This window comes from Diabrotica undecimpunctata, chromosome 1 (assembly GCF_040954645.1).
Source record: "Diabrotica undecimpunctata isolate CICGRU chromosome 1, icDiaUnde3, whole genome shotgun sequence".
NCBI lineage: Eukaryota > Metazoa > Arthropoda > Insecta > Coleoptera > Chrysomelidae > Diabrotica > Diabrotica undecimpunctata.
Window position 1 is genome coordinate 164,244,067 of NC_092803.1, and position 22,013 is coordinate 164,266,079.

The 22,013-nt window shown below is 33.2% G+C and overlaps 1 long non-coding RNA gene across 1 annotated transcript; it reads left to right on the forward strand.

Moving 5' to 3' along the window:
- The first annotated feature begins 6,681 nt into the window (after positions 1–6,681).
- LOC140432488 (uncharacterized) lies at positions 6,682–17,793 on the forward strand. The gene is made up of 3 exons (XR_011949804.1): positions 6,682–6,746; positions 12,516–12,645; positions 17,561–17,793. It is a non-coding gene; the product is annotated as an uncharacterized lncRNA (long non-coding RNA).
- The last annotated feature ends 4,220 nt before the right edge of the window (positions 17,794–22,013 follow it).

Sequence of the window (22,013 nt, forward strand, 5' to 3'; positions counted from 1 at the left end):
TAATTGTGTGTCCTTTCATAGTTGTGCGTCGGGGCAACTTATTGGAAGTATGAGATGATTATGCGCAATACAACAAGAGCGCAAACCAGCAACGCAGAGGACGTTGAAGAAAATAAAACTAATTTTACTGGCTCTCCGGAATTTAATAATCAAGACAGATTCTCCCTTCTGTTCTCGAGCACGCAACTCTGTCAAAACAGTTTTAAACTGTTCCTGTTGAACTTTCGTTTTATCGTAGAATAGTTTTATGACATCCTTAATGCGATTGCGTTTATTAATTGCGTTTATGACTAAATGTCGGTGTTTGGTTACCACCTTTATTGGCCAGTTTTTGCCATCAGATGTCTGCCCCACTCGTAAGATCTTCACCACATCGTTCTGAGCAAGACAAATGTTGTTAAAAATGGGAGTAAGTGCGCTATTATCAGCATCTATTTTTTCTTGAATATTATTACTTGATTCAGGGATGCCATACATTATCAGATTATTAGCACGTTCAGCACGATCCTCAAACTCGTGCAATAATGTTTCCACATTAGTTTACCACCAACGCACTGCTGCTGTTGTTGCTTAACTGTGTCTAGCTCTTTCTTTACAGACTTGATTTGCTCCTCTAGCTGAATGAATTTGTTAGTTAAAACAGGTATTTTTTTTAAGGAAAGCACACAGTCTCCGCAGAAGAGCAAAATTATTATTATTAATTAATTAAGTTTTTGAACGACAATGGCTCTCTGCTCACTTGCACAAAGACCTGAGCATTTCTCCTCCAAATGGAAAACCACACGGCAGCTGTCACATCTAGGAGCTTTCTCCATTTGTTCGTCATTGATGGGTTTTGAGCATTTATTACAAGATTTCATTTTAACAAATTAACCTCAAAAATTTTAAGTCCCAGCAATAATATATATAAAACTAACAAATTTAACCCAAAGATCTTTATCAATCTTCACTAGTATGAAAATAGTTATTTTTAATCACTTATTTTAGTTTAATTAGGGAAACTAATCACAAGCATAACAAACACATGTGATCAACTTTGAGGTTATGATATATTTATATGTATGAATTTACGTATTATACTGCCAGGGTCCTGCGAACATTTCTCGAAAATAATAAAATTTTATTAAAAATATTTTAAATAAATTATTTGAAATCTTTCTGTGATTTCGCATTTTGTTTTTGTCCCCTAGATTATTTTGATGTGTGTATAAAAATTGTGGAAATCACTTGGTATAAACTGTAGTAAATGTAACAGGTACTTGTACTTCTTGTAATCTTTGTACTTTGATTGGGTGATTTTAATTCAATCCTTGTAAAATGGCTAAATGTTGTCCATGTTCGGATTCTTATTTCTGTTGTGATTAATTGGCTTCCACTCTTCATCCAAATCAATTTTATAAGAGATATCTCCCAACTCAATTGGAAGATTGAGATATCTCCTATCTCAATTCTCTTAAATCAGTGACTTGTAGGTAACCGACTTTATTGATGGGTCGAATGAACGAATGTTAATTTATAGTATCAAACCTTTTGAACAAGCTATGGTCAAGGTATTTCCTCTCCTTGGAAAGGAGACGGCCTAATAAGAAGAAGATGTTACTCCTCGGGAACATACACGTTTGTGATTTTGATTTTTGTTTCAATATATGCACGAATCCTATCTACTCTATGTGGTTATGACCAGGTTCGAGGTAGTATTGATAAATTGTAGTTACGTTACGGTTTTGGTAACCGCATTCGTCACTAAATAAAAATATTTTATTTACATCCTCCCGCTTATTTTCATATTAGAATTCTAACACCACAACCAAACACTATGCAAGCAGCAACAGTAAGAATACAAATGAGGCAAGGAGAAGTCAGAATTACCTCTGCCTACGTAAGACCACAAGATCTACTGATCGAAGACGACCTAAATACGTTCCTAAACGACGAACCCTCAATTATAATAAGAGACCTAAATGCAATATCCCCAAACTGGAACGACAGAACTACGAACAAAAATGAAAGACTACTAAACAAATACTTAGAAAACAATGACGACGTTATGGCAATGGGCCCTACAGACCCAACACACTACCCAGGAAATGGACTTCCTACACACATAGACATTGTAATAGCAAGAAACCTAGGACAACAAACAGAATTACAAACAATAAACGAAGGCACAACGGACCACAACCCCATCCTATTAGAACTAGGAACGTGGGAAGAGGAAAGTACAATCAAAAGAAATTACTATTTAAATGGGAATAAGCCACAATTAAAAATTAAAGTACTTTTATTGACGTTTCAATTTTTACTTCAGAAATCGTTCTCAAAATACAAACATTTTAATACAAGAATATTTGTATTTTGAGAACGAAAATAATCAAGGAAAAAGCAAGGACAAAGTTCGCGGAGATAAAGAACCATCCTAGTCCCATATTGCAAGAGATCATGAGGTACGACGCTTTCCACAGATGGAAGCACAAGAGACGCAACACAAAAGAAACAACAAATAGTAGAATAAAACCAAATGTACTAGAGAAAATCAGTAAATACACCAAAGAGAAAACAAAACACCAGAGAGAAAACACTACAAAAAACAACAAAAACAACGCATCAAGAAGATAGTTCGTAGCTCAAAAAACTTGTGGACAATCGCAACGTACAGCGTGGACCCAGTTAATTTTAAGTGGATAATAAGTATACTAATATGCACTAGTTCTGATTTTATGTTTCGGGCATCCTACAAAAAAAATTCAAAAAAACACACAAAAAACGGCTTCGGCCACCAAAAAAATCAAAAAACTACTAACAAAAACCGACGCAAGCTACAAAAAAATAATAACAAAAACCATTAAAACCCGGGCACGTAGAGCCCAACTCCTTGAGCACCAAGTCGCCGAACTGAGCCTACCTCAGAGCGGAGACTTGAGGATCAAGTAAGCAATTTTAGTTCGCGGATAAGCCACATTAAGATAACAGGAATATAGCGACAATGCGCTGTCCTGAGTTTTGAATTCGATTAGGAAACCATGTTGGAGTTCTATTACCTAGGACTCACACATGAAGAGCATTTGGCTGATAGTTGTGCCCCTATCGCGCATCAGAGTGCTATAGGGAGGAAAGGGATGGTCTGGAGCATTGGAGCGCGGTGAAGTGACTCCTGTTTTTACTCGAGTTAATACACCTCGTTCCAATGAATTGTTACACCCGAACGTAATTGTTAGGGGTGAACATGTCTCACAGGCTGGGTTTAATTAAATTACTTGCTTGTTTGCTCCCGCTTATTTTCAACTGTTTTGTTCAGGTAGTCGATAATAATAGAAGTAAAATTATTAGCTTACCTCCCTCTCTGATTTATTCAAAGCTCATAGCTTCAGAGATTAGTTATGAACTTTAAGCTTGCACTTATGGTAATCCAAGCCAAACTTTCAACTTTGGTAACATCAAGTAAAACAGCTTTGAGGTTTGGACATTTAACCGTCGATATGCATTCTTTCACTAACTTCTCTTGTGCTGGTTTATTATGTCAGATAAAATTATTAAAAATTTATTTCACTATTGCGCGTAGGACGTTTGTTACTAATTTTAAGGTATTAAACTGAGAAAAATTCAATTCGCAACTCTCTTTGTTAAAACACGTTCTATTGTAGAATAAAACAATAATAAAAATTATGTGTTTAACTGCGTTAAATCTTAAACATATTAAAAGCATTAGCTTCGCAAAATACCAATTACTACATACATAAACTACTAACAGGGTATGAAAATGGCGTAGTAGCCATACAAGAAACTAATGCTGAAAAAGAAGATCATAGACAGTTAGATTTCAATACGAAGTACAACCACTATTTTATTCCTTTTTGTGTACTGAAAGTGTGATACGAAATAAGCAAAAAGAAGAGGAAATTTAGAATTGAACCAGGGTGCATTTTTCTAAATAAAAATCGAATTTTTCAAATTTTCCGCAATTTTTCCAAGGCTTCTCGTTTTCAAAACCTGCTGTTAGGCCTTTTTTTGCAGGTTCCTCATCGTGAAAACTATTACAAACTTCTAAGTGGCATGGAGGAGAAAATCAGGGACACTGACTTTTTAACATTACACGTCTTGTCACGCAAAAACAATTTTTAAACTACAAAGAAAATGTAGTTAGGTTACTTGTAAGAGCGAATTATAGTTTTGAGTTTCTTGAACCGTACTATATTTAATATAAAATTATTTTTTCTTGGGTTTAGGTTCAATAAATTATATTACATGTGGAACTAGATTTTATTTTCCATAGAAATCAACGTTTCGGCAGGAAACCCTTACCTTTGCCAAGATTCTAAAATGTACATGATTAAGAACAAACAGTTATTGTAAAATATGTATATACATAACTTACCAAACCGTAAAACGGGACACTGACATTAATGAAGTAAGAAATAAAAGTTAATATCTGATATCTCATGATTTAATGTCATTAGTGTATAATTATTTTTATATGGGCGTATTATTGATGTTTTTGAAAAAGGTAAAGTGGAGACATGTTATCACTTTAAGAGCTTTTTATGGTGTTATATTTATTATGATTTAAATTAGATTGAAATATATTTTATTTAGGTTTTGTGTACCTTTTTTGTCATTTATTGCGTTGGTCTGTATTTTGGATCTGTTAGTTGTATAAATTTATCAGCAAGACTTATAATTACAGACTTCTTGTGGGAGAATGGATGATGAAAATTGTGGTTGAGATATCGTGAAGACCATGTTTCTTTTGTCAACCACACGGTTTTAACTGTATTATTAATGCGATGTGAAGTGATATCCAGAAAATTTAATTTATTATCTTGTTTAATTTCTACAGTAAACTTTAATTTTGGATGGTAACTGTTGAAATTATCTAAAATTTCGGTCATTTTATCTGTTGGACATAAAAAGCTCTTAAAGTCATAACATATCTTCACTTTACCTTTTTCAAAAACATCATTGATACGCCCATATAAAAATAATTATACACTAATAACAGTAATACAGAAACAAATAATATACCGATTGCGAGAGGGGTCAGGCAAGGATGCGTCTTGTCTTCGACTCTTTTCAACGTGTACTCACAGGTCATATTCAGAAAAGCCCTATGGGAAAGAAAAGAGGGAATAAAAATTGGTGGAGAAATCGTACACACCATGAGATTTGCAGATGATACGGTAATTATGGCTGAGAGTATAGAACAGCTATAAACTTTACTAGATGTAATAAATAGTAAATGCATTCAAATGGTACTTGACATCAACAAAGATAAGACCAAATTTATGATAGTATCAAGGAATCCAATAAATACTGAACAACTAACCCTTGGTAGACAGCAAATAGAGAGAGTGACAAAATATAAATATCTGGGAGCTTACATCAACACAGAATTAGATCCAGACCAAGAGATCAGGGTACGAATAGAAATAACAAGGGCAGCGTTTTTAAAATTCAAGCAATTGTTCTGTGACAAAAATCTGAATACTGCGCTGGGACTGAGGTTTGTTGAATGTTACGTTTGGTCCCAACTATTGTACGGGGTAGAAACATGGAAACATGGACGTTATAAGCGCAAATAGTTAAGAAGCTTGAAGCCTTTAAACTTTGGATATACCGGAGAATGTTGAGAATACAATCGACTGCCAGGGTCACCAATGAGGAAGTGCTGAGAAGGATGGGTCGAGACAAAAAAATGTTGAGAACAATAAAAGTACGCAAGACTGCATACTTTGGACACAAACTTAGGAATGATAAATATAGTCTTCTACAGGTCATCATGATCAAGATCTAGAGATGCTATTAGAGCACAAATTTTTAGGTTGACAAAAAATGTAAAAAATTTGACTGATATTGATTTGTGTAGCTTTTTACCAGATGAAGTAAATAGTCTTCACTTATTATCGTTTGTTTAAGCTTAAAATAAAATCACACTTTAAAAACATTGTTTCTATTCAAAAATGGAGTATCTTTGGTACACATTTTCGTACCATTACGTACGAACCTACTTGTATTAACACGTTTACTGCTAGTGAAACGCATAGCGGAACTTAAATGGAATTGGGTATGCCATGTAGCGAGAATGCATGACTCACGATAGACGAGTAAAATTACACATTGGAGGCCAAGCGCAGACAAACGTAGTAGAGGAAACCACCTACACGTTAGACTGACTACATCAGGCGTATCACGAAAAATTGGCAAAAGAGAGCACAAAATCGCAAAGAATGGAGGAGTTTAAGGAAGGCCTATGTCTAGCAGCGGACGTGATAAATGAAGGCTGGATGATGATGATGATGAATGCCACGTTGGTTCTATAGGACCAACACTGATATTGCTTTAGCAGGCCACATTGGTTCTGATCTGGATCTGGATCTGATTATTTTCTGTCCTTGCATATATTTTTAAATTATGTATATTCAAGATTAGAACACACCTTAAAAAAACTTGACGCCATATTTATGTTTTGATTTTATTTATTTGTCTCTTAAAGAGAATGACAGCCTTATAAAAAGAAAAACATAAAATTAGTTATTTTCAAATTTTTTAAATATAGCTTTTTGGTACGGGTTTTACGCTGTAAGCACCAAATAGTGAATAATAAAAAAATTAATTAAAAACAGTTAAACTGTACAAACGTTAATTAAAAATCTTTTATTACTACCTATAAATTATTATATTATATATAATATATTATAATTTAAGAATTATACTTAAATTAAAAAAAAACTTACATATATGAGTGTTAATCGGTAAGTAGACCATATTTATGTCCGTATACCAGGATATTTATTTTTTAACATATGCGGCCCCTTTGTTCGCTTGTTGATCTCGTTCGTTATTTCGCTTAGTTTATTAGCTTATACATTTTAAATTATTTAAATCCTTGAACTAGTTCATTTGAAGTCTATCACCTCAATGTTTCTATTTATATGAAATCCAGTATACTATTTGGGTCCTACATCTGTCATATTTTTTCTTAATCTTAGAACTATTTCGTCAATTTTTTACATTCTTAAATACTCCTCATCAGAATTCTCGTCAAATATTTGTATAACATTGAGCGTATTTGTTTATAGTTTTCATGACATGGTCTTAGGTTAGGTTAGGGCAATACTTAGAACATACTTGTAGACTGCCCACTCCCTAAGTGTGACAGATAAAAAAGATGCAAGCAATCCTTGCATCTCTTTCTAATAGACAGGATTTATCGACCACGTGACCTTTCCATTACCAAACTTTATAATTAGATTATGTATTAAATAAAAATTGTAAATGTTTCTAAAAAATTAAAATAAACAAATTTCAACTGAAGTGAATCAAAAAAATATGTACCACAAATACCTAATTTTAAAAATCAATTTTTTTTATTATATACAATATATTCTTTACGATTTTTCCAAGTTACATCTTTTAGAAAAAAATAACTAACAATAAAAAACATTAATAATATTCTGGATAAAGTACAGAAAACTCCAGTAGGTAGGACACCTCAGAAGACATTCTGACGAAAGAATAGTAAGGCTGGTATTAGAAGAAGCCCCAAGTGGAAGAAGACCCCGTGAACAACCTCGACTCCGGTGTAGAGAAAATATACCAGAAGACCTTAAAGCTATGGGCGTGAAAAATTGGATATAGATTGCCCAAGAAAGAGACGAATTGATTCATTTTTTTAAGTCGGTTAAACCCACGAAATTATATAACGCGACGGAGTAAGTAAGTAATAAAAAACATTCAAAAACGTACATTAGGATACTTTTTGATAAATTTCGAGTTGACACAATGTCTTTTTTGAGCTGTCTAGGTTTTGGTTTGATTGATGAACAAGATTGATCAAATCATTTTTATAAAAATGTTCACTGCATATAAGTGCGTTATTGAAAGATATTGTTTTTCCAACTACACTAACCCATTTGTTGTGTAGTTTTTTTGACTTAGTACATTTGAATCATATAATAGTTAAATATCTGATTATATTAAAAATTAAACAAATGTTTAGAAATACTGTTTTTTTAATATTATTTAAGTTCAATTATCAATTGCTCACTTATGGAGTGATCCATTTTCATATACAATTGATTTTTTCCGCAAACGCAACGCTTCTTTGCCACATACAATTTCCAAATTCAATTACAGTAAACTACCGTAAGTTCGGCCACCTCGGAACTAGACCCTAGGCGGAACTAACCGACGTCTATCTACAAAAAGGAACATTTATTGTTTGTAAGGATCTACCAAAATCAAAACACTTGCACATTAAGTAGGATACAACACAGAGGAATACTCTGGCATATATTTAACATATATGAAAAGACGTGTTATTCTACATTCTACAAAACATTACTTACAGAACTCTACACCTAATAAAATTTTTAAATATTACTCTAGATTGGTGGTTTAGCTTCTTAAACACTTATCTTTTTATGAATTTTCATTTCTAATGATTTTAATAAACATTACATCGATCGCAGTTGCTTCTTTTTGTTGTTCGATGTAGGTAGCTGCCAGTTGTAAAGCTGCTGCCTTCAGCATGGCTCATTTAATTTTCTTCATCTTCCTCTTCACTCTCTGCGTCGTTATCCTTCTCATTTTCCTGGTGACTGACAAACTCAGCGATTTCGTCATCGTTCAAAACCTCGTTGTGTAGGTCCTTTTCAAAGGTGATCTACGCCATAACATCTTCAACAATGTGACCACAGTTCGGTAGTTGCTGAAAGGCGTGCAGTAGAACTGCATTGTCATCAGGTTAGTTAACAAGAATGTTGTTTGGCTCGTCTGCTGTTGTGTTTGCTTGGTCAATTTTATCTTCTATATTTGGCCAAAGTTTTTTTTTAAACTTTACAAGCATCGACGGTGGTATTTCGTCGCATGCCTTGGTCGAAATGTACACAACATCTTTTATATTAACTGACCTCAGCACTTTTAAGAGGTCTATGTTGTCATCAGCCTCCAATTTGGAAAGAACTTCAAAAAGTAGTTTTCGGTGATACTTTCTCTTAAAACTCTTAATGATCCCTTGGTCCATTGGCTCTTGAAGACTAGTTACATTGAATGGCAGGAACAGTAGTTTAATTTCTATTTTATCGTCACACTGAAGACCTTTTTGGTGAGTAGGCGCGTTATTAAGAAGTGGAAACGCTTTGATGGGCAGTTTTGATTTTGTCAAATGTTTTTTCACTTCCGAAACAAATTCGCACACAAACCATTTCCTGAAAAAATATGTGTCCATCCATGCTGATTTCTGCGACCGATAATAAACTGGGAGAGTTTCCATGTATATGTTCTTAAACGCTCTCGATTTTGCTGCTCTACCAATGACAATAGGGGTATCTTGTGGGTCCCTGAGATATTTGAATATAAGGCGACCATGCTTGCATTGAATATAAGGTGACTTATGCTCAGAGTAGAGAGCAGGCCGGACTAAGCAGAGACTAAAATAAACGAGGCCGAACTTACGGGAGTCTACTATACATAAAATATTCCTTAAGAAGTATTTATACATATTGCTTTAAATAAAGTTAATGTTTTACGTTATGTTGTGGAAAGGTCACGTGGTCGATAAACCCCATTAGAAGGAGATGCAAGGACTGTGCTCATCTTTTTTCTCTGTCGCATATGGGGAAGGGGTGTAAATTGCAGCTCGCAGTCTGGATATTATATCTTTATGTGTTAAATATTAGTGGGCGCTTATCTTATCCGATATAGAAGTGAAACTGATCACATATGAAGGGTCAGATGGAAAAACGATGAATGTCTATCCGGAAGCATTTTCGGTAAAATGAAAAACAAAGTTACATATTTAATAACTTACTAACTGTAATTCAAAAACTAATTGTTTGGTAATATCTGTACCTAAAATGTGTATACACGTGCTTCCATAAAGTTGTAGGTGCGTAGGGGTATTTAAAATAAGCAATTTTGTGTAAAAAAAGTTTATTTAACATGTTAAATGAAGTTTATGCAGTTTTAAAAACGTTTTACAAACAAAAAATATTGGAACAATCTTCTTTCTCTGGAAGGTAATCCAGGTAGAGGTCTTTACTGTTTTCATCAAAAAGTGCTGGCATCTGGGTTGATTAAAAATCGTTTAAGATGTTGCAGGTTGAACTTGACTGAACTTGGGTTGAGAAATCGGTACTGAGTATTTGTAAAAGTTTTCAAGATTTCCTCTTGATAAAGCCGGCTTTTTTTCCTGTTTTTGGTGATTTCTTCCACATAACATCTGCACTCAAGTACGTACCTCAGGATGTGTTTCAATACAAAACTTTTGTGAGATAGACTGCTTTGACTTTTAAACAACGTATTAGCCTGATAGAGAGTTTTTATAAGTCTAGCAACAGTTGCTTCCATAAAGTCCTCGTAGACACACCGTCTCAGGACTTGCAACTTCAACGTGGAGTCATATGTCGCCATGTTACCTAATCCAACGGTAACTTTAACATCATAAGTATTTATAAGATATAATGTCGAACAAATGTAACTAATTATTTGTTAACGGGTTTTTACCCATATATTTAGTGGCTACAGTCATGTACTCCTAGACACCGATAATGGAATGATGTATTCCGAAAACGTTCTGTCTAACACAGCCCGTTCGGGTTTTTAAATATATACCTTTTACAAAGGATTTTAATAAATTTTTTTTTATTATTCGTATCATTTCTTACAAACGTAATGAATTGGGCACAGTTATATATATCTGTGAAGATATATATAACTCTCCATTTGAAGAGAGAAGTACGTGTATTTATTAAGATTTTCCACAACTTGCGCTTGAATATCTTCTGCCATGTCACTAATTCTTCTTTGGATAGTATTATTTGACAGAGGTATTGTATTTAATTTTGCAGCTTCTTTTTTCCCACACATTATATGTACCATTTCAACAGCTGCTGCAAAAATCAGATTTTCAGCAATTGTGTGCGGATTACTAGTTTTGGCAACACGATAAGCAACTTTATAACTTCCTAATAATGCTTTTTCATTAGTAGTGGTTGCCAAGGGAAAACTGTCTTGCTGTTTGAAAAGGACGTTCAGCTTTCTTTCAATGAATTCTACGGGCTTGTCTTTTTTATCTGGATGTTTGCTATTTAAATGTCGAAGTAACTTTGATGGCTTCATGCTTTCTTTTGACAAGACTTGTCCACAAATAACACATTGTGGTTTATTGGAAATAACAGTAAAATCATATTTAAGATATTCATCAATGTAGAATCTGATTTTCTTTTTATTGCTGCTATTGCCACTTTCAGACGTAGATGATTCTGCACTTCTTTTTAAAAACTTATCCATAATTTATAATTTATCGTAGACGTAAATACGTAAACGGGAATACGTAAGTCGTAAAATATTTACTCATTACTTAACACCGCATTCGCCACCATAGGCTGTTTGGATTCGAACTGAGCTGAACTTTGGTTTCGTTGCGCATCGCCGCTTATATAAAACCAAAACGAGGCTACGAGAACGTTCCAGAGTGCCATCTAGTAGCGAGCGCTTTCGCGATTATCATGGAAGAGTTTTGCGATGTAGACACAAGCTAATATGTCGCGGTGTACAATGTGCAGTCGACTTCTGATTATTTATTTTTATTGTAAATGCTATTCTGGCAGAAGTACCTACTACTAATTACTAGTGGGACAGATCGCAATCATTAAAATAATTGTATTAAAATAAAATAGTTGTTTTTGATTTAAACTTAAACAGTAAAGTAAAATTAAATTTGAGAAACCATCAGATAATTGTAAATTAGGCACGCTATTTCTGTCAAATAATATTGAATAAATGAGTGGGGGGAAATTGGGGGGGCGCGAACAAATTTTTTAGCAAAAAGGGGTCGCGGTTTAGATAAGTTTGGGAAACTCTGCTATAGAGAAAAAGTTATACAACGCCAGTATAGAAGCTTCGCCTCAAAAAGAATAATAATAATTCGGATAGATGTAGAATAATCCAAAACAAACAGATGATGAATATAAGAGTAGAGACTGATTACTAAATCATGACAAAAACTATCTACCCATAAAGTAAACTGAGCAAATTGTCAAGGAAATAGTCAGGTCTGTCAGAAGTAAACAACGTATGCTTTGTTAATACGTTAGAAGACTACTGTACCGCCTACCATACCATATTTTTTTATTTTTCCATTAAGTCTTCGCGTGCCATATCTAAGACTCCCCTGTGCCACTTTGTGACGCACATGTAGTGAGTTGGCCATTCACGCAGGTAACTTCACATATCGTACATACTATTAACTCCAGAATTTTTTCTATTTTTCTGTTTTTGTACAACACAACCAATGTACCGAAAAATAGCTCTATATATTAGAAAATTTGGAGGAAGAAATTATTATTCACTATAGAGTAAAGGGTGATTGGCACAGGATTTATTTTTACCTAGAAACATGTCTTTCTAAAAACCAATGGTGGTGCATTTTGTAATATTTTACAGCAATTTTGTAGTTTTATTAACAATGTCTCGTTTTACATTTAACGCACTATTTTGGAATATTCTTTATTTTTTAGAAAGGAGCATCTGCAGTACATACAAATTTTCAGATAATTGGAAGCTATGATCCTTCATAAAACATTATGTATTTGTGGCATTCTTATATTTACTGAGATGTTTGTAGTTAATGCTCGGGATACAGATATCGTAAGTACAATTTGCTTTACTTAAATTAGTCTAATTCTAATCCTAGATGCAGTTTGTTGTAAAACCGTGGATGCAATTAATAAGTGAAAGTGATGAACCCAACAGTCATTATGCTAATCTTTAAAATAATACAATAATCAACAAAATCTACGGAATAACCGGACATCGTATGAACATAAGTTGAAACTCGGTCTTGTTCAAAATTCCAAACCAGTACCATAATGCTAACGATGTCAAGCGTACCATGGTACCAGTACACTTGGAAGTTTTGTAATAAAGTACCCGAAACAACAGGCTCAAACTAAATATTGTCCGACAAGCAAAAAAGATGAAAAACTGAGTCAACCCACGAAAACCCTTATAGAACTAAGGCGACAAATGAAAGGAGATAACGCTACAAGCAAAGAAGCGATAAATCAAATAAATAAGACGATCACAAAGGCAATAAGAAAAGACATAAGAAACTACAATGTAGAAAAAACAAAACAGGCAATAGAGCAAAATAAGAACATGAAAGTTTTGAAGAGGAGCGTACAAAAGGGGAAAATAGAAATTAACAAACTGAGAAACAGCACTGGAGAAGAAACAACGAACAGAGATGAAATATTAAGAATAGTCGAAGAGTTCTACACAGAGTTATATAGATCAAGAAAAAAAGATAACAATACGGAACCTCCAATTACACTAAAAACTGGGGTATTAAACCAAGGATCAGATTTAATGCCCGATATAACAAAATTAGAAATCAAAGAAGCCCTGAAGAAAATGAAAAATAATCGAACCCCGGGTGAAGATGGAATAGTATCAGAAGCACTAAAAATTGGAGGGGATGAGGGGATTACTTGAAAAAATTAAACAACTTTTCAATATCTGCCTTCACAGCGCCAATATTCCAACAGACTGGAACAACGCTACTATGATTCTATTACACAAAGCAGGAGATAAAGCAAATTTAGAGAATTACAGACCGATTAGCCTCCTCAGCCATATATATATATATATATATATATATATATATATATATATATATATATATATATAAGTTGTTTACGCGTTTACGCGAATACTAGTTAAGAGAATGGAAAGAAAATTAGAGACTTATCAACCAAGGGAACAGGCAGGATTCCGAAAAAGTTACGGAACAAATGACCATCTACAAAGTATAAAAACCCTAATAGAGAAAGCAGTGGAATACAATAAACCTCTAGTTCTAATATTTATCGTTTTTCACAAAGCCTTTGACACAGTTGAGCTAAGCAATATATTACAGGCGCTTAAAGAATGCGGGCAACAACCACTGTCAGATTACATACTAACAGTAATCGCATAAAAATAGAACGGGGGGTTAGACAAGGAGACCCAATGTCACCTAAACTTTTTAATACGGTACTAGAACATGCTTTTAAGAATTTGGATTGGATGACAAAGAGAATAAAAATAGATGGAGAATATCTAAACAACTTACGTTTCGCCGATGATATACTTATAATAGCTGAAGATCTAGGTATGGCAAGAGAGATGGTACAGGAACTCGTTGTGGCTACAGAAAGTGTAGGTTTAAATATAAATATCTCGAAAACAAAAATCATGACCAATTTGGTACCCAACCAGAACATCAGTATTGGTGGAAAAGAAATAGAACTCGTAGATAGATATAAATACCTAAGACATGAAATTATGATTGGCAGGGATAACCAGACTCATGAACTGAAGAGAAGAATCGGCCTTGGGTGGGCAGCATTTGGAAAACTGAGAGAAACTTTTAAAAGTGAGCTGCCCACATGCCTAAAGAGAAAGGTATTTGATCAGTGCGTCCTCCCAGTCTTGACGTACGGAGCAGAAACACTTACCTTAACAAAAGCAGCAGCTACCAAACTGAGCGTCACGCAGAGAAGAATGGAGCGGTCCATTTTAGGAATAACTCTGCGAGACAGAATAACCAACGAAGACATCAGGAGAAGAACCGGAGTGACTGACATCATCGAGAAGATAGCCAGACTAAAATGGAGATGGGCAGGACACATAGCCAGAATGACAGATGGGCGATGGACAAAGAGGTTATTGAAATGGAGGCCAAGAGAAGACAAGAGAAGCGTCGGTCGACCACCTACAAGATGGACTGACGATTTAAGAAGACTCAATAAAAACTGGATGAGAGCGGCGCAAGATAGACGGGGTTGGAAACATGAGGAAGAGGCCTATGTTCAGCAGTGGACTCTTGAGGCTGGATGATGATGATGACCCGAAACAAAATATTATATCCATTATTGTACAAAATATTTTTTCACCTACAGAGAATTTGTCATCGCTATGTAAATAACGAAATTAAAAGCCAAAGAAAAAAAATATTATTTTAACACATCTTTGAGATTAAAAAAACAATACAAAACAAACAAATTTTTAGTAGCAAGAAGCAAGCTCACATAGTTATCGACAATAAGCAATAAAATGAAATAGCAAAAGTTCGCAAAGACACCAGGAGAAAGAACTCCAACAGACTTTATAGTTGATACTCAAAGAATTTAAAAAAAAATACGAAACAGTCACTAATTTAGAGTATAGTGCCAAAAAAGTTATTTTTATGCAAAAAAAGTCTAATAAACATAGATTTTTAGAATGTAATGCTGCAATATTAGCGGGAATAGTAAGAAATCCTTGACATAGATACAATTAATGTGTGTCTCATTAATTCAGCTCGGCTCTGCTCGAAAAAAATTTGGTTCAGCTCGAAGCTTGGCTCGTCAAACGAGCTGATCCTTGGGCCAAGCCGAGTTAAGCTCGAGCTTGTGACCATCCCTAGTGTCAGCAATGGGAGTAAGTTTTGTAGCATTTGTATTTTATTTCGTATGTAATAAAAATCACCCTGTATGTATTAAAACAACGAAGAATATTTTCAATGTATTTCAATTTCCTATCGTTCCGTATGTTAAAACACCAAAATATTATTTCAATCCTTTTTGCGTCGCCGAGATTTATAATAAACACATTTTAAAGTTTGTTTATATAACACAGATGGGTATTGATCTAGAGCCGCTTAAGGATATTTTTCACGTCAAATAAACAGAAATTTTTCCGTTTACGTTTGGTTTTTATCAAATTGGGTGAATGATGTCACTGTTCAATGGATCACCGAAGTGGTCACTTCATTGTTTAGTCTGGACTTAGCTTCAAATTTGTTATTGTTTTTCGTGTTTCCTTATTTGTCATGAAAATATAGTATAAAGTGACAGTAGCAGTTCAATGTGTAGTTACAGTTTGAGGTTGGAAGAAGATTTTAAAGAGAGAAGACGCGGCGTGGGTGGCCTGAAGGAACCGGTAAATTTTGTTTGTAAAAATGTAAATTATACTCAAATATAATGTGTCAGTATTTGTCTGAATAATCACTGTTTTGTTTCGTGCTGTGTTTCACCTGAGGGATTTGTAAGACGGCATTCCAAACAATTTTATAGATGTCCACATGGTTCCAAGCAAAGGCTTGAGTTTTCTAAAAGCCAAGCTTTGAAGATTTCATAATCCAGTGGCCAGCTTTCACCCTCATTTTGTTGTCCCTGATCATTCCAGACCATTTTTGCAGCTTATGAGACGCATTTGTTTGTTTTGCAGTGAGCCCGAGAACTTTTAAAGGAGATATATTATTCAGTGAAATCAGGTACTTTTTTTGGTTAATTTTTTTAAAGTAAAAATAGACATTTTTCATTAATAATTATTGCTTTGATGAAAAGTTAAGAAATTAAAGTAAATTAAATTAAGTAATAAGTAAAATTATAAATATTAGGGAGTGGCTAACTGTCATATAAATTATTCTTATAAAGTTTTAAAATTTAATCTTGACATATGACAGTTAACATTATTTTCTTAACATTTGGTACATACCTCATGGTACAATGAATACCAATGAATGTGTATTCATTGTACCATGTACATACCTAACCATAAATTTAGAATTTGTTTTGTTTTGTATTTAAGAAGGTTAACATCTCTGTATAGTTCCATTTAATATTTGTATTTGATATTTTTCATTTATAATAATTTATTTCCGCTACAAAATGTCGCCCAACAGTAATTTAAATTCTTATAGTGTGTCCAACGTCTAGAGTTGTAAACCGATAGCAACATTGTAAGTTGTATTTGTTATTTGGTTATTATTATTTATATTTGTAACTGTTTATGGTGAGATAATAATAAATATGTAATGTTTCCCCGTAAACTAAGAGTATTATATGTTTTAAAAAGATTCTAACTCTTTTGATGTATTTTTTAGAAAAGAAAAGCCTATCTTTCCATCCAGCAGGAAGATTCTTGTAAGTGGCTTCCATTTTAAATAGCTTAGGAACCTTCTTGTGTTGTGCTGTCCAGGAGATTCATGTGAATCAACCCCTTTGATTCACTTTTTGTAGTTACCCCATTCCAGTCCCCTTGTTTTATTCACTGACCTACGACCCAGGTCTCCAAACAAACCAAGAGTAGCCGTTCGCAAACGTTCCGGTTTGTTTTGCTTACCCTATCCCCAGCCCAGTAATTTATGTCCCCAATTCTCAACTCCCTATAGGTGATCCCAATGTGGTAGGCAATATAACCGCTATAGTTTAAGTATTATAAAATGGATTTGCGCCTATATTCTCGACGCTTAACAACCATTCATTTAGAATTTTAAACTACTACTTTGCTACTGCGTTGGCCTTTTTGTTTTCTGGTTAGGACTGGAATACTAACTTAAAAATAAAATGCTAGTCAAAATGGGGAAGAAAGGTCAGAGATGTTCGTCTATTTTTTTATTAATTGTGCATTATCAAATTTGCATTACCAAGGTTTTATGTTAAAAACAATATTACCTCTACTTTTATTATATTCTAATGATGCAGGTTTTTTTAATATTGATTGGCCTTTTTCTCATTTTTAAATTTAAAATTTGTAGGTATCTAATATGATCTGCACTATGCTTGGTAAATGTATAAAATCGGAGAAAGGCCTACCGCCGGTAGCTGGAAAGGATTACATACATCTTAATAAAGGATATCAATTAAATGAGCCGTGGATAAATAAAAAAAGAACATAATGAAATAAATTATTGTTAATATTCAAGAATAACAACTTTCTACTTTTCACAGCTTTATTCTCTTATTCAGTCCAATAAAAGTAGTTTGTTTATTCCAGTGTTTTTTGATAACCTTATTGATTTGCTACCGATGCTAGATCTTTTGTCCTTTTCAGAACATATGAAAAAATATAAAACCTTCGAACTTCTTCCCACTCTCTTTTTAGACTAACCAACAACAAATAAAAGAAATTGGCAATTTAGGTAAAAATTGGGTAATTGCCAACACTCTTTGAAGCCAGACAACCTGTCAACTGTCTAATCTATAGCTTCTCTAAATAACATTTTAGAGTGTGTATTGAAAAATGTCGGTGATAAAATGCAGCCTTGATGAACTTCCTGCTTTATTGGAAGGTTCCTACTCCTACAAAGGCCTTTTGTTGTATGTCCAAGTTTCTGATTAGACGTAGATCCATAGATTATCAGAGAGCCTTCGACAACCTTAAACACGGTATCTTACTAAATAGACTAGATAAGAGTTAGAATTAGGATTATTGGAAATAGGAATAGACACATTATGATATAGCTTAGATTGGCAGTACTAGTAGTAAAGGCAGCATGCCAATCAGTCAGTTAATAGGTTGACTAGGTTATAAAAAGTTACACGTTGTCAAGATCACAAATAAAATAGAAAAACTTATGTGTGTGTCTTTATGTAAATATTCACCGTAAACATAATAATACATGGTGTCAGGTCTATAAGAAACCTAAATAAGAATCCAGTTGTAACGAACCTATGAAATGGAGTCTGCCAAGGCACTAAAAATCATCGTGTTTGGTCAGCATACCAGTCAAAATTATGGTAAGTTTATGAATAGTTTCTCTATGTATCTAACGACAACTGAACTGTGCAATAAACATGACGAAACCAAAATTGCAATTTTTTTAAATTTAGCTGGCGAAGGTGCTCAATACATTTTCAGAACGTTAAAGATTGTTGGTGAGGAGGGAAAAAAGTATGTTAAAGTAATACAGACATTTACTGTAAGCCACTTCAGAATAAAACATATAATAGATACAAGTTCTTGAATAAAAGTCAAGGTGAAGATCAAGAATTTGGCAGGCTCCTGACAGGCATTAAAATGTTAGCAAAGCTATGTAATTTTGGATTATTAGAAGATACACTTGTCCATGATAAAATAGTGAGTGGCATAAGGACCAAACATTGCAAGAGTTCCAAAGTTGAAGTTGAGTCAAACCGAGACTTACTGTAGAACAGCGGAAGCAAACGAGTTTCAATTTAATTTAAAGATCATAGAAAAGAAATAGAAGTTAACAGCTTAAGAAGCAGAGGAAATAACAGTTTTAAAAATGGTGCTATAAGAAATCTAGGAGCAGATAATAGTAGAGATAGTTCAAACACTCCTGACCATGCAGCTGCGCGAAGGCGGAGTCAAATTCACTTAAAGGCAGAAAGATTCAATTGTAAGTGGAATTATACAGTGCATAGTACAATGCGTTTCGCATGGAAGTGGGGACTAAACCAAATTTTGTCTACTGCGCCGTGGTCAGGAGTGCTTGCACTATCTCTAATACCTCTAACATGAACATTACAATTGTAAAATATGCAAAAGATTTAATAAACCAATTAATTTCCAGGTAGGATGCAAGGGTTAAAGTCTAGAGAACGTTCCGATTAAGTTATCTACAAATGAAGGAAATTTTGTATTTGGCAGTGTTGCCATGTCGTTATAATAAATCGTGAAAAAGCATGCGATATAATATCAATTAATTTAATTAAACATGGAAAACATAAAATGGTAAAATAACGAGAAAAATAATATATAAATTACCATAATTTATTATTATTACCATAATTAATTTAATAAGTTAAATTCTGCTGTAATGATTTTAATATTTATAATATTCTTAAAATGATAAGGAAATTGTCATAAATTAAATTCTGCTGAACATCTGTTACAATCTGGCAAATAGTGTTTTGAAGGTTTTAACCCTATTCCCAAATTTATCTGCTAATTTACCAAAGGGCAATCACAAAATTTTTTTCTAATAGGTAACTAACTGCAACTTATATCGAAAGAAACAAGTATTCATTCGTTCGTGTTTAATATAAATTAAAAAAAAAATTAAAAATACCTACTAGATAAAATGCCAAAAAATAATATAATAAAAATATACAAAGCATATTTGATGCATAAAACATATACATAATGACATGGCAATACCGCAAACGCAAATTTGTGTTTTACCAAAGAATATAGACGCTTCGTCTATATAGCGTCTATATTCTTTGGTTTTACTGAAGTTTCTTTTGTAATAAATTAATCGAAATCTTCTCTATACTTTCACCGATGCAAGTGATAATAAAATGCTTAATTAAAGGTGATTTCTATATCAGGTTTATCTTGGTCGGTGGGGACAGTATGCCAATTTTAGGCCTTAATGCATGTGTCTAATTAGGTGTGATAAAAAGAGTAGATGAGATAAATGATAATAAAAGTGAACATAGTAAATTTATAAATTTGTAACACCATTTGCGAAATATGTCTTTAAAAGACTTCCATTTAGGTTAATTGTCAGTCCAGAAGATTTCCAAAATGTGAATAAAAAAAAATTGAGAATTTGTCGGTAGGTATCTATTTTGACGATGTTATGATTTTAGGTGAAAATGAAGCAGAACATAATAAGATTCTTGCTGAAATGGTAGAAAGAGCCACACAGTATGGAATAAAATGTAACCAAAAAAAATTGCAATTCAAATTAAAAGAGGTTCTAGGTCAAATATTTTCTCAAAGTGCAGTTAAATATGTGGAGACCAAACTCTTAGTATGTTCAGTCCGTAGTTTAGCTTGAGGAACCTTAAATTAAAAATTAACTCTCAAAATATTAGGGATGATAAATTATTTAACTAAATATCTGCCTAATATTTTAGATATTCTTACACCTCTAAGAAATCTAATAGAAAATATTGTTCAATGGTTATGGACTGCTGATCATACAGAATGTTTGTCAAAAATAAAAAACTTAATAACTAAGATACCTACTTTATAGATCTTTGATAAAAATTTACCAATAGAAGCTCAAACCGATGCTAGTCAAATTGGTGGTTGTTTGTTGCAGAATGGAAAACCGATAGAATTTTGTTTGCCTAGCTTGTCGGAAACAGAGATAAAGTGAGCACAGATAGATTTTCTACTTTTTCCTGAATCTTCTTAGCCACACTACATCACCGTATACCAATGCAGATCTCATCACACTTTTTGTATAACTTTCCTTTCAGACCTTCCCCGATTTTTCGCTATTCGCTTCCAGTTAAACCAATCAGTCTGTATCCTGTGGGCAGTTTCTCGATCTAGTGCCCAATTCTCCGTTAAGTAGGAGCCAAGGTATTTAAATTTTTCCACCCTTTCTAGTTTTTGTTCAAGCAATTCTATGTTCCCAACCATTCTTCTACCTCCTAACTACGTATATATTCCGTTTTCTATTTTGCTATTCTAAATTTTGCTTTAATTAAAGTGGTTAGACTTATTTTAGGATAGCACTGATGATGGAATAGTTATTCCGAAAACTTTTTGTCATGTAGCCCAATAGGGTTTTTATATTAATATACCTTTTATAAAGGAATTTTTTAAATAAAAATGAAAGTGATAAATTTTATTTATCCCATGATAATCATACAAAATAAAAAAATATGAAATTTTTACCGGCGGCTTAATACAAATTTTATTTAAAATTGTTTTCTCATGCGTACCTGACATTCAAGATTGCCAGTCACTTCAAGCATTGTTTCTGTGCAACAAGATTAAGTTACAATGTCTTCAGTAACGAAAAATGGCTTATTATCTTGACATTTTTAATAAAAAGTCGGTAAATATATATGCAATATATAAACGCCAAAAATTTATTCAAATAAACTATAAACAACTAAAACTTTATACGCTCATAGGAGATATAATTTTGATATCTTTAAAACTAAGGCAATATAGCTTAATAACATTTTAAGGTTATACACATTAAAAGGGTAGTCATTACAGAGGAATAATAATCAAAATAGTGAATAATGTTTACAATAATAACAATAACAGTAACATCAATGATAAAATAATAGTCATTTACCAAAACATAAACTTGCCTAATCTAAATATACAAAACAAATATAATATATTATATATCATAACTTTGAGAAAACAAATACAATATGCCAGATATCTTAATCCATAACAATATAAATAAAAATAAGTAACAGTTAGCTTCTATACTGTCGGAAGTCAAAGAAGTGAACATAATATTATACGTATTATTTATCTATGAG